This window comes from Puma concolor, chromosome C2, assembly GCF_028749965.1.
Source record: "Puma concolor isolate L17-30 chromosome C2, mPumCon1.1.hap2, whole genome shotgun sequence".
In the NCBI taxonomy this organism is placed as follows: domain Eukaryota; kingdom Metazoa; phylum Chordata; class Mammalia; order Carnivora; family Felidae; genus Puma; species Puma concolor.
The window spans coordinates 133,052,557-133,067,468 of NC_141675.1; the positions used below are offsets into that span (position 1 = coordinate 133,052,557).

The 14,912-nt window shown below is 36.3% G+C and overlaps 1 long non-coding RNA gene across 2 annotated transcripts in view; it reads left to right on the forward strand.

Annotated features, from left to right (window-relative positions):
* Window positions 1-14,912, forward strand: part of LOC147577543 (uncharacterized) — a 544,234-nt gene that overhangs the window by 198,700 nt on the left and 330,622 nt on the right. The window lies entirely within an intron of this gene.

Below are 14,912 nucleotides of genomic sequence, written 5' to 3' on the forward strand. Positions count from 1 at the left end.
AGTAGCTCTCTGAGAGGGTAAGAGATGATAGGTAAAGCATAACTATCCTTAGAATGTAGTTCATTATTTATTCCAATTTGCTATTGTTGTTGTTTTTTAACATATATACTAATCTGCTCAGGCCGCTGTAACAAAATATCACAGACTGGGGGGGGGGGGGGCTTAAGCAATAGAAATTTATTTTCTCATAGTTCTAGAGACTCTTTGTCCATGATCAAAGTGAGGACAAATTTAGTTTCTGGTATGGACTCTTTTAGGCTTGCAGAGCTTTTCTTTCTATGTCCTCACTTGGCCTTTCTTCAAAGCATGTGGAGAGAGAGAGAGAAAGAATGAGAGGGAGAGGAGAGATGGGAACATGAGCCGGTGCCAGCACTCTGGTATGTCTTCTTACAAGGACACTAATCCTATTGGATCGGGGCCCCTCCTCTTATGACCTCATTTAACTCTAATTACTTCCTCAGAGGCCCCATCTCTGAGTACAACCACACTGGGGGTTAGGGCTTCAACAGATGAATTTTGGAGGGACACAGACATTCAGTCCGTAACCATATGAAAGCCTCAACTTGTCTTTGGGTTTGTCTGGAGCCTCCCTAAAAGCCTTGACAAACCTCATACGATGGCCACATTGATATATCTAGTCTGAATATAAATGTACATGTCCAGATTAAATTTCTCAATTGCTTCATCTTATTGCTATCTCCAGGCTGTTTCTCAGGAAAACAGCTCCTGTGTCTGTGGCTCATGGAGTTTCCAGTAGAGGTGAAAATGCTATTGGTTGCCACCTTCCAGACCTACCAGTAACATGCACATTCACCCTGGCCTCTTCCTTCACCCTGTTAGGAATTGCAAGGCCCCATGGACATCATCAGTGAGACACATTCCTTAGAACACTGATGAAAAACCTGAATCTACAACTACACTCATATTTTGAACACACATATTTTGAAAAGCAAACTCTTCAGGGGAATTTACCAAACCATTAATTCCTTTCTCAGAAAATAACCATCACGATAGAAATTGAGGTTTGGTAGTACATCTTCTGCACTAAAATATTAGTATTCTTCTGCAAATTAATGGAAGCGAATCAACACATTAAAATTTTGAGGTGATACAATTCAGTAACACACAGCCTTTTTTTTTAAATTTGAGTATAGGTGATAGAAAAACACAGTCTATGAATTAAAATTGTTGAGTTCACATAGTCCTACTTAAATATTAAACTCATTAGTATAAAATTAGCTTTTTGAGTAACTATTATGTAAAAGAACAACAAATATTTCAGATCATTCTCCATTTCCTAAAATAACACTTTTCACATATTTATATGACTGTGTAAGTCTTTAACATTTGTTGAATTACTGACTTATTTATTTAAAGACTAATTTAGTTTAGGTGTATTGGGAAGAACAGTTGAGAGTTTGACGTTTCTAGAAACAGTTTAATACATATTAATTATAATAATAACTTACATCACCACTAAAGGATAATATTGAACTTTATTTTGCATTTGGAGTTCAACTTAGTAGTTTAGTGAGCTTCTAAGCCATAATACCTAAGCAGAATTCCCTTAAGTATTGGGATGTTTAATATAAACTAAATTTAATTTTCTTTTGAAAATTTATCAAACTTCTGTGACGTACATTTTATGGAAGAGAATCCTTTGAACTACTGATTCCTATATTTCACATACAAAAGTGATAACCATGGATAGGATATGCTACCTAAAGAATGTGCTGTTTATAATAGTGACTTTATTTTAGATAAAGTGAGTCTGTATATTTATATGACATTACTATGTGAGTGGTCAAGGATCATTTGGTGTTCCTTTTACTTTAAGACACTCTGTGTTTGTGCCTGTCTGTGTGTGTTTTTTTTTACCTTTTCAAATATGGCATGTCTAGATATATGTTGATAGATATTTGGATTGATTTCTGTATACTTTAGAAATATTTGTGTTTAAACGGTAATGAACTTTTTTGACGTGCAGTTACAGGAGAGAAAAGTTCAGTGGAAGATATCTTGGAACAATTTATGTGCAAAGAGTTTTCAAGTTATAGTTGCTTTATTAACCAAAATAAAATGAGGAAACAAAGATTTAATAGGGCTAAAATGTCAATCAGAATAGCAAATATAACTTTTTATTCTGAAATGGACCTGACTGTGTTAAAGCAATTTGAAAATCTAAAGCACAAATTCAGATGAAATTTCAAACTTTTTTATTCCTTGTAAAATCATTATCAAGTCGAAATGGAAGTTTGGTGCATTTGAAGCCTTTTTGAACAGAAAACAGATTTCCTTCAGGAGCTACTACTGGGGTAAACTTGTCTTATTTTTTTTAATGAAATAGATATTGTTTACTCTTCATGATAAGGGTGAATGAAAATGAAACACTTTGTTTAAAAAAAAAACACTGCAAAGAATGTAACACATTCACTCCTTAGGTTCTTAAGTCATTTTTTTTGTTCTTTTGTTCTGTAATTGATTGCTAGCACCCCCTTTAACCCACCTTAAAGGGCAAGCAGGAAATTCATGTTTTCGTTCATCAGCCCATCCCTCTGAAAAGCGTTCGATATTAAAACAGTTTGCAAGGAGCAAAAGCAGAGGAAACAAGAGGCCCAGCTGGCCTGTAGCAAGGTTAGAAGATGCACACAAGATTGCCTGCAACATCCATCGAGTATTGTTCCTGTCCAGTACTTGCATGGAGATATCAAGTTAATTAGGGTATGACTCTGTTCTTCACTTTGTATGTGACCTTTTATTATATCTGTGGCTCTCTAGTTCCTGTGGTGTCATAAAGCTATGGGAAAGTCTTTCCAGCTATTTGACACAAACTGGAAAAAATTAAGCATTGATATTTCCTTTTGCCTGAAGGTTTTTATAGCAGCAAATAACTGCAGAGGCAAAGTTGATGTTGTGGTAGCTTTGCTGTGGGTGGCAGAATGTTTCTTTTGTCTCTTAGCTCCTGGCCTTCCTTGATGATCAGGTACGACCAAGAGAGCAGAGGAGAGAGGTGGGGTGTGTATGTGCTGTGCGGGGGTGGTTGGTGCAGGAGGAGGTTACATGGCAGAATTCCCACGAATGCTGGCGAAGGATGAAAAAGATAAAGAAATCTTGTTTTTCTGCACTAGACGATTCTCTGCATGACTTCCCCACTGTTGGGGTGATGAGCTTTCAGGCTGAGATTTTATTAACAATTCATATGGAGATTGAGGGCAGTGGAGGAGCAGATTCTCACATAAACTTGATCTGTCCATGAATGCAGTTCTCTGTTTGCCCTGACCCTGCATGGCTTAAGACACTGCCTGTGAGGCCAGTGTGCCAGACACAAAGAAAGAAATGAAAAGCAAGCACATTCCAGGAGTCTGCACAAAAGACCAAGCAGTTTCTCGTGGTCTCCCCAGAGAGGATCTTATCTCTGCGTGGCCAAAAACCTCTAAAATGTTTATTTGTATACCTCAAGTTTTAAAATCGATGTGGCTATTTATTAAGCAACAGTTTATAGTGATGTTTTTGTTAGGTTTGAAAGTTTTGTTTTTGGAACTTGTTGAAACTGGAAAAATATTTGCAAAGGGTACATTTTTTGTTGTTGTTGTTGTTGAAGTTTCAGCTTTAGATGTGACTGGCCTTGAATTGCTTTTACTTTGTTGATTGGTAGGTACCTTACAAAATGAAGCTTTTCCAGCTTTTAGGAGAAGCCAGATCAACATTTTAAAGCTTGATTTGACTTGGGGATGCCTCCTGACTGCAGGTCTGAAACTTGTGGCAGAGTTAACGGAGGAGATGAAACTGACATGGGGGGCACAAGCCCAGACATTCCCATGCTCATGAGCACAAACAGGGCTTCATTTGAAAAAAAAAAAAGAGGCAGGTGGAGAGAAAAGTTTGAGAGAGTCAAAAGTGCAAGGGAGAGGGGGAACTTTTAACATTGTAACGTTTTTACAATATTGTCAGCTCACTATATCTAGACACATTACAACAGGATAATGGCAAGCTATCACAAGATATTTCTCTGCAACTTAATACACTAAATTTTATTGTTTAACAAATGCACAGGCTGGAAGTATAATATATTTAGATCTAGGTGATAAAAGTTCGGTATGCATAATTCTGTTGCTAAATTACGTGTTTCCACAGATGCTTAAAAATCAGAAAATCCAGATACCCAGACTTGATTTTTGCATATGTGTTTAGCTGTTCAAGTTGTTTCAAAACTTTTATGGTTTGTGAATTAAATAACCAGTAGAGGAATGCAGGCAAATGCCATTAATTATGATAGGTTTTGTTCCTTTCATTTTATAGTGGTTTTATTTCCATGAAATTAACTGTTGTACTTAGGCTAATTGTCAGTAATTGGTGACAAAATCACTTCATTGTTTTTCTATAGCATGATACTAATTAGGATCTTTGCAGTATTGGCTCAGCCACTTTCTGTATTTTACCTTCTATGTTGAATCCGTGGTAGATACTATCAAGTGCAACTTTAAAAAAATCTATGAGATAAAATGTTTCTATTAATAAACAAGTCTTTTAAACAGCCTGTCATAAATTAATTTTAAAACATTGACGGAAGCTCTTATAGGTTTGTTCAGTTGGTTTCATGAAACATCAACTAATTTTTCTGATTTGGATTGAATGCTGTTGGAATCATCTTTATAATATCACCTTTAGAAATTTCAGCTGCTGAGCCACATGAATTTTCATTATTCTATTTGTGTCTGCAACATTGAAACGAGTATTGCTACATGTGCTTTTGTAAGGTATCACAGGGCTGGATGGCATTGTCTTTCTGTACATGCCTCATATTTAAATTGACTCTCATAAAATAGAACATGTTATTTATTCTCTACTTTTTCTTCTGCTTTGTTTTGCCACATGAGAATGTTTTCTGAAGCACTGTATTTCAAATGAAAGTATATATATGAACAGTTGAGATTATAAAGGATTGACTTTATGTTTTGTTTTTGTGTTTGCAATGTGGAAAAGTATGTTCCATGTAAGTAATAGGTAATAAAGGGGGAAAATGGGAGAGTATTCTATTTTGTCAAGAGAAGTTTAATGCCGATGGGAGAAAATAGTAAAAACATTACATAGCCCATTAATACAATTGCAACCAATACTACTTTGCTCATTTGTTTTGCTTAAAAGAATTCTCAATTGATTCCCCTGTGATTTTTATGAATTTGTACGTTACAAAAGTTTTATCATACTTTGAAGTATAGCCTCCTTCCTTCTTTTCCTTATTCTGAGATACCTTTACCAGTCAAGTGCATTTTACAGTTTACAATGCACTCAGTTTATTTGAAATGCATCCATAATGTATAACTTGGAGCTCATGTCTCACAATCCTGAAAAAAAAAAGTTTTTAAGAAACGATTAGAAAAATAATTGCCTATTAAAAGGTGAAGATTGGCTTGAGCAGGGAGAGAAGAAACTGAACATTGAAATTGAAAGCACTCATTGTTAGCACGACACATATGCACCAAATCTGAAATTAGAGAAAACTCATGAAATACGTATCTTGGCAAGGGGAATTGTTTAAATTTTCTAAAGCTGTCAACCCATTTTCTCTATTTTTTTCCTGTTAAAGGAAAACTTCAAATGGAAAGCTTCACCTTTTGTACAAAGTTGAAATGTTTTATTATTGCAGGATTGTTCTACACTGTACAAAACCAGGACAATTCAATAGGTTCCAGTGGGGGGAAACACAAATGAGAATCTTTCTATCATTTTAGGATGTCCATAGCTAAATGCAAAAACTATAAAAAAATCTATGGTTGTTTCCTTGCAAAAAGAATCTTTTGATTACAGCAGCTATTTGAATAGCCATTCAGGCTCTTTTGTAATGTGATGTAATAAATGCACACCTCGTAAATGAAGAATACTCCTGGGGGCCGGGGTGGGGGGGAGGACTCAAACATAAACTATGTTTAGATGCTGCATTTCAATAGGTTACACCATAGGATTAAACAAAGGTTCTCTTTCTATCCTTTACTTTTTTGTGCCCCCCCCCCCCCAATAAATGCTCCAGAGTAAAATTCCGTTTGCTCCTTTCTCACTTTATTGGGTGTATATCCAATGTATTCTGTTTCTTACCAGTTTCACACACATAGAATATGAAAAATAAACAAGTTTGAGACTGATTTTGAGTTTTTAGAATGATAAAGTATTATAAAAGTTACTTAGGGAAGATGGTTTTTCTCTTGTATTCATCCTGCCTTATCACAGCCTCTGGAGAGTACAGTAGGATGGGGTTTTTGTTTCTTGAGTATTGTGAATGTTCAGAAAAACATAAGGGAGGAACTAGGAGTAAACATAAGGAGGAAAACATAAGAGAGGAACTGGTAATATCATGAGCCACATCCATGGGCATTTGAATCCTATAGGGAAACGAACAAACAAAAACCCTAATAAATCCAGGCTGCTTCTAGCATAATCATACTTGACAGCCATCTAGACATGGCTGGGGCCAGTATGGGGAATAGTCAGCATCTTTGACTGCTTTGGCCCCAGAAGTCTTTTATAATTGTAATCGCTTTCTTCATTAGTCCAAGCTGTGCCAACACCCCTAATTAGCCATACACTCATTTTAAAAGTTAAAAACAACGCACATGTAATGACATCAACAACAAGGAGCACCCCACAGCATTGGCTGTGTTCTTTGTGTGAACTCATACTCTGTGACAGTTGCGTTGAGCTCCAGCCTCTGACCTATATGGATGGCTTCCGTGGGGCTGGTCAACTTTCCCAGTGGGAAGTGCACACTTATCAGTATGACCAGATCCCACTCTGGTGCTCCCAAACCCTTGTGGTGTTTGTTGTATTTTAGTGTAGTTGTTGTTTTGTTTTTGTTTTTCCCAGGGATGTGCATGCTCACAGCAGAAATAGCCTCACTTTCTTATTGCCGAATGAACCGCCCACAAACTAAAGCAAAAGCAATGAGTGAAATAAAAAATGATCCGAGGTAGAACCTATTTATTCTAACCTAGCTTTAGTTTATGATGCTCAACTAAGTTCCACATTCCATGAAACTTGTCTCTTTACCGGGGTTAGGCTCCTGCAGTACTTGGGAAAATGGGCAATGACTCTTTGAAAAGCATAAGCAATAATGAAACAGTGTGATAAGGCTTAAGGGGCTTTAAGTTTTAATTATCTTAGAATATACCAATAACATTTTTTTCATGTTTCCCAATATATGCATACATGTATACAAATGCATACTGCCCTTCCTATTATGTCTGCATTTTCTGGGGCCTTGTTCTGTTTGGGCAATACCACAACCTGTAACCTGGGGAAATTTTACATGATATCAAATACAAGCCTCAACAAGTACAAGGCGGATGAAGCAAGTTCACTGAGGCATGCCTTGTCTCTTACCTGGTCAGGCAGCAGTCAAATCCTGCCTCAGGTGACCGGTGTCTGCAGGTGAAATGCAATTGTGTGTGTTTTGCCATTTGTTCCATATGACCCCTTGTTTTCGTTTGCAAATAATGACTTAACTGCATGCTCATTTGCTCAAGAATTCAGGAGTAACCTGCAACTAATGATTATTTTGCAAATTACTTAGCCATCTTCCAGCAAAGAAAATAGTGCTTTTATTTTTAACAGCAACCACAGGCTACTTAAGATTTTATCTCCAAGTGTGATCATGGAAAATACTCAAGCTGTGATTCATGGTTTGGATATACATTATAATTCTCTCTTTAATTCCCTCTTGGGATGGGATGTGACTTTTATATTTTATCATATTTTTCAAATATCATTTCTGAAAATAATGAAAAATGTAAGAATTATAAAGAAGTGAGGCACTAAAATATGCTATGATCTTGCATTATTATTTAAAATAATAAAAGTAAAATTATATAGAAGACTTCTGGAGGCACATCTTTCATAACGTATCACATGGCGATGCAAAGAAGCTGTGTGTAGACAGGGCAGTCACCTATGTCTGAATTAAGTTTCAAAATGATGTAAAGAAAATTTACTAGAATGAAGAAAAAAATATGCCTTCTTGGAAACTACATTAAAAGACTTCCGTTTATTTTAAAATACAGACTTTTGTTCCTTCTAACAAGCCCGAGATATGGCATATTACACTGATGAATTATTACAGCATATAGCCTAGTCTACGGCCACACTATAACCTGTCAAAGGTGTAAAAACACCAAAGCGGGTCGTGTGATTTTAGTTAACACACTCAGAGTGAAGTGAATGTGGTAGGCACTTCTTAACCTTCTTGATTTTTACATGTACAGTTTTGTTCTTTGGTTTACTTCTTCCTGTGATCGATTCCAAGGCAAAGCCAGAGCTTGAGATTATAACAATGTCAGCCTTTGCTTTTAGCAGAGTGATGAGGTTATCAATAATGCATTGGAGATCTCAGGAACCTTGTACATACGGACATCACAGCTGCCTGGCATTTATTCTAGGACTTGCAGATTTGAGCTGAGATGTCACCACATCTGCTTTTGAGACAGACATTCATGCATTCTCAAGAAATTGGGTACAGAGGGAGAGCTGTAGAGATGATCTAACTGCAACATTGCATTTGAGGAGGTTATTTAGGGCTGAGAATACATCTATGAAATTGCCTTTTTAAAGAACCCAATTCACTACTTCTCTAATAACCTTTTGTCCCCCAGCTCCCTTCTAACATTTATAAGTTTTGTTGTTTCTCTGACAAGTTTATTCATATCCTAACAGCTTGCCTGGCAGCAGGGTTCGTGTCCTGTACTTGGGTTTTCTAGTCACGGTGGTGGCTGAGAGTAATAGAGAGGGGAAATAAGTGAGTGTGGAAATGCAAAGCTGTCTCTTGTTACATTTTATCGATCTCATTCTGGTGTCATTCAATTAAGACAGAAATGTGATGGATAGTCTCTGCACAGATTCCTGGGTTGCTCTCCATCCATTGCAGATAAAGCTTTTGTGTTTTATTTGGGGAGGGGGGGCATGGGCAAGTGGGAGAAATCAAAGATGCTATGTGATCTGAATTACAAATCAATGTCTCTCCAAGGATGCTCCAAAATGTCAAACATACCATGTTTATATTTTCACTTATTTTCTCATACAGAGTACGTCTGTTGAGGTATGGGAAGGGTTCCTGGGATTTAAGAGAGAGTTATTCTTAATTTATTATTTTCCAACACTTAGGAGCTATCATCATTCTCCTATTAGCCCAAGATAATTATAAATGAGCCACATGGAAAAAGACTTCAGTCAAATTCATGCCATTTTTGAAGTATGAGAAAATGAAAATTTCTCCCCTCATCTTTTATGGGCTGATAATTCTAGGTAGATCTTTTTGCAAGGAGATTGTAAAGCTGGCAAAACAAACATAACACGTAAAGGTGTTTTTTCGTTGATAAATCAATCATTCTCATTATTATTTATGCTACAAAGAAGTATGCTATTGTGAGTAAAATATCTCACCTCAGGACTGTATCAATTCTGATCTTACTCCTGGTGATATGCTTTTCCTTAACTACATCACTCCCCCATGTTTGCTGCCCAGTGTTATAATGACAGTGACAGTAATTCATGGGTGTGGGAAGCTGGAAATCTAACAACTCATATAAGCAAAGTGTTTTATTTTTAAGAAATTACAATAATTAGTGCAAACAGACACCATTACAGCAGGTTATGATAAGCAGACTCCCTTGGTTCCTCCCAAAGTAATACCAGATTCAATATGAGCATTCAGGATTTTCTAATCAAGGTTATAGCTTCTGATAATTAATGCAAACTGAAAAACAGCGTGAAATAAAAATGTAAGCAAGACTTTTAATATCAAACCAATATGTTAAGGTCGAGGCCCCCCTACGTGCTTGGTATGTGACTTTGGTTAAGATACATACATCCGCCAGTTTAAACCTTAATTTCTTGATCTGAAAAATAACAAACCAGAATTGCAGGATTAAGTACGCAGAAATGCACCCCCTAGCCTTGTCCTGTGTACTTGGCACAGAGGAGGTATCACACACATTTGGTTTCATCCTGAATCCTCCTTTATGGTTTTGCCACTGAGAAATTTGTTGCTCTAATAAGCTTGCTCAGTCATTTATGAAAGGAATGTAAGCAAAGAAAAATAACATATTTGGGCCCTGGCACTGTGAGTCAGATTTTTTCTGGTTCCTCATTCACAGAAGTTAATTTATCAATCCGTGTGATATTTTATTAAAAGAGACTTCAATTGTTCACTAGAAATTTGTTCTAAAATTTCATCTGTGGAAGGAACTCTGTGTATTGGGTCTTAATCCAAGTTGTATTTGTCAAAGATGTTTTAACTATCATGCTTTAACCCTAAAGTTAAAGAGCAGCAGGAAACTGAGCAATAACTAGTCATTTGCTAATTTTACAAAGGGTTAGGGCACCAGCAAATGATTTAGTTGGGAATTTAACTGAAAGCTACTGGTCACTTTGTAACCCAGTCAGTAAGCTAAAAAGACCCATAAAATCTTGTAATGCTGGTACATGCATAGCCTTAGAGACATTGTCGAAAGTTTAATGTATGCACTTGTAATGGGATATGGCTGTCTACATTTTTCCCCCTTTCTATGGCCAAGTTTTTTAAGTAGTATTAAAAAAAACCCACCTTTGTGTATCAAAGCTTACCTCAAATATACATCAAGGTATAAATGGCCTCTATTTAAGGGAGATACATCTATGAAGGATAGTAGTCAGTAAAAGATTTTTTTCCCATGATTGAAACAAAATAAATAATTAGTCTTTCTGGTGAAAGAGAAATTTTATCCTAAATTTTGCACATGATTTTTTTTCAATTATGTACTTAGCGTGTGCTAAGGCTGTTTAATGCATCCTTCCTAAAAACCACCAACACTTTGGTTGAGGATATAATGGGTTAGATCTTATAGCCTTACACAATCATTAAGTGCCCAATCAGCATTACACAGGAATATAAGTATTTGTGTATTTTTAGGGGGGATTAATACAAGTCATTTAACTTATTTCAGAGAAGGTGTGGCCAGTACTCCTTGTTGTCCTAGGATAATCATTTTTTTTTCTCCCAGTAAGGTAGGAATTGCCATAATGTATTCCATCACTCCTAATTACCTTTTAAGCTAGTTTGGGTCTAATATGGGGGTGGAGTGCTTTTCCACTCTCTTAGGTCCAAGGAGGTGCTACTGAAAAGCAAGTTTGTAAGATGGACCACATTCCATGACTGACCTACGGAATTTAAAATATTTCAGAAGGTAGACTTTAAAAAAAAAGTACAAGTAATTATAATCTACAGAAACAGAGATTGGGATCTTATACATTATAACTTTCCATGTTCAATTCCAGGAGAATACATAACCTAATATTTGTGGAAATATTGTCTCCTCTTCAATTCTTTAAAAAACCACTTTTGTTGCAATTTACAGGATAAGTTAAGTGCCAGAAGCCAATGACATTTCTTTTTCTTTTTAAAACTTTTTTGCTGCCCTCAGCTACATTGAACTCCTCATTGTTGTTTATCTTCGCTTTATAGGCTCTCTTTTCATTAGAACATGAGCATTGTGGAGTAAAAAACAATTGCAGATGATCAAAGAATGTTTGCTGAAGTCATCATGCTGACTCAGTATGAGGGGTGTCCTCAGGAAACAGAATGTTTATGTATTGCCTCCATTCTTATTTTATGTTCACCAAAGGGATTTAAAGGGTGAAGACATACCAAATCTCTGGTAGTTCCTTCTCTCCAACATTCACTTTTAACGTTACAGTTTACGGAACAGGAATAGTCTTTTATGGTCACAGTTTTAAACATCTGCTCTACATTTATTATTGAATTAACGTGATGTTACAGGCATTTTGTTGAATACAGGGTATGAACAATTTCAAACTGGAAAACTATACACAAGTTACTATTAATTTTTATAATCACCTAGTGTCTATCTTAAGGTGTGCAGGATTCTGTTTAGTATCTGTCTTTCTTGGTCTCTCTATCTTGTTCTTTGTAGTTCTAAAAGAAACAATATCCTTTCTGCCTGGCTTTCTGGCCTAGTAACAAGGTTCAGAATGTTTCTTCAGCAGTCCGTTACCATATAGTTTAAATAGATTATCCTTTTCCAACTTACAAGTCTTAGCAGTATTTTTGTTAAGGATCAACCTAAGGCAACTTCAAGTTGATGTTTTCCAACTGAAACTCTGTTCCAGTTAAATCCATTCTCTGTATTGTTGGCTCGTTCACTGTCTCTTCTCTTAGTTTTCATACTTTACTCCTCTTCTGTAACTATGTTGTCAACTCTTTGGAATCATAAAATTAGGTTTTAGATTTGGCATGAACCTGAGGTCCACAAAGGTTCTATTTGCTTAAATCAAAGAGAAAGTTTAGGAAATATCCTCGCGTTATGGAAAAGTCAAGATGCCTTATTAAAGGAGCAACTCTATCATCTTGTCTTGGAATTGGCAGTTTCTTGTCTTATTCATCATCTTTCTGTCCACAGTGCCTGGCACATGAGAGGAGGTGAATGAATGCTAAAATATCCATGAATTTTTGTGTCATATTTGAAGTTGTTTCTAACACAAGATGAGTTAGACTTCATCTTCCCAGACACCAGTGTGCTAATTCTGTATTCTTCTCACCATTAAGAGGAGTTTGCATGTTTTAGAACTACCTCTTGATAATTCTGTCTTCATCGAGATTCTGTTGCTCTAGAGGAAAGACTCAGGACCCTATTTTTCTGTTTCCCCTTAGACCATTTCTAGGTGATTAGTATTAGCATTAGCATGCTCATGATTTTTGTATTAGAAGATGCAAGCTCATTTGCTAAGTAAGGTTCTTTTTTGAGAATTCCTGATGGTCTGCTACACATGGGAATTTGACAAGACATTTTGGTGGTAGAAGGTTAAGAGATACTATACTAAAAGTATAAGATATATTGAAACATCATACATATAAGAACATACTCAAGAAGGGAAATAGAAATTCTCCATGTTGACAAACCTGCCCACTATATTTTCACCGAGGTCTTTTATCATCTCTCTCACCAAATCCAATTTATCCCTGTGGGGTTTTTTTGTTTTGTTTTGTTTTCAGTCACTGATGAGTATAATATCAGCTATTTGGCTGTCCAATTGAATTACTCAGTTTAGTATTGAACCAAATTTGTTTCTAACCACTGGGCACAGCAAGCATTCTAAAAGATGGGCTTATAACAGATTGAATCAAAACTGTGGGAAAAGGAGAGGTGGAATTATCTGGCCACGTTGATCAATAGGAATAGATGTAAAATAGAAATGGGCCACTCTACTTTCAACTTGTGGCTTGAGAAAACAATTTCTGGTGTTTCCATGCGTCACTGGAAAAGTCTTAAAATATAGACATGCACTTCTTGCCTCATTTCCTTTCACGGTAAATCTTTCATGTCTTTTTTTTCCAGTAAATCAGGTGCATAAAGATAAAAGCTCACTATTTTAGGCTGAACCTCAAAAAGGATTTGTACCTTAGTTGAGTCTAAATGTGGCAGGGCTAAGCCGTGTTTGGCCTGAAAACTTGCTTGATCATTTTACTCAAAGATGATAAAGTCTTTGAAACTTAACTCTCACGAATTCAAGTTTGTAAGAGACAAGCAATAGAAAAAAGCAAACTACCATGGATACATGGACACCAGTACTTGTTTGCTGGTCAAAAGCTTTTCTTTTCAGTATAATAGACTATTTAGGAAATGTGGTTAGTGTGTGGATGACCCTTACAGATTGAAAAATTGACATAGTGCACATTAACCCTAATGACTATCACCACATAATTATCACCTGAAGTTCCAGTCAGGTGGAGAGGAGTCTTTAACTTGGTTGTTGAGAAGCTTCCTTCAAATGTTTTGTTATTTCCTCCCTTCTTACTATTCATGCTGATGATCACTATTTACAGGTAATATAAACATAGGAATGTTAGTTCAAAATAGACAAAAATAACTTAAAAAGGTAAAACTCCAAAGAATAAGCCAGTCACCAGCAAACCAAAGCATTTCACTGTCAGGCACAGATGTACGTTCTTGTCCTTTTTGTTTGTCAGTTTGTCTCTTTTGATTTTAGCAGGTGGCAGTTTACCTAGCAAAGATTCAAAGGCAGAGCAGAATTGGGTAAGATTATTTGTAATATTGCTTCCAGAGTTAGCAGATGATGATTTCACAAAAACATGACTAACGTCCACACACAACTATTTTGTATCCTTTCTGAATCTTGGAGAGTAGACATTTTTTTTTCTTTTTAAATCAGCAAAATATAGTCGAAGTCCTCTTATGTGAGCTCTGTGCTCAACACTGAGTGATATTGAGTGTACAAAAAGACATCACTTCTTACCTTAAGCAGCTTGCGATACTCCTAGGTAGAAAGCACCTAGAAATAAAAGTAAAACTAAGAGTCGTAAGGCTGTTCTAAGGGCTCCGGGAGAGAGTTGAGCTCTTTTCTGTGTTGTCTGGAACAGTCAGAGAAGGCTTTTAGAAGAAACGTGTTTTGAGAATTATTCTGAAAGACAGAGACAGAAAAACCAACGAAGGCAAAAAATCTCAGTGAACTCTGTATCTCTGCTTCCAATCTCAGGACCAGAAGAAAACACACATTTTAGATAGAGAAAATGGACCCATTGAAAATTGCCCTTGGACATCATAGGAAAGATCTATGGCAAAAAGATTAATATTCGTTGCATGTTTCTTCTCCGGCTAGACGTAATCACTGATTTGATGATCCAAATCGAACTATGTCCCAATGAAGAATTATGTAGGCATAATATAAAATAGTAGGGGCACTTTTGTATTTGTGGGTGAGTGGATATGTGTAGGGAGACATTTTTTTTCACATCTTACATAAATCTGTGGGAGGGATGTGCCAACACCCTTTAGATCTTTTCTTATGTACTTGATGTATCATAGGCCCCAAACAGACAAGAAACATGTATAAAATGGCATAAGAAGTAATAA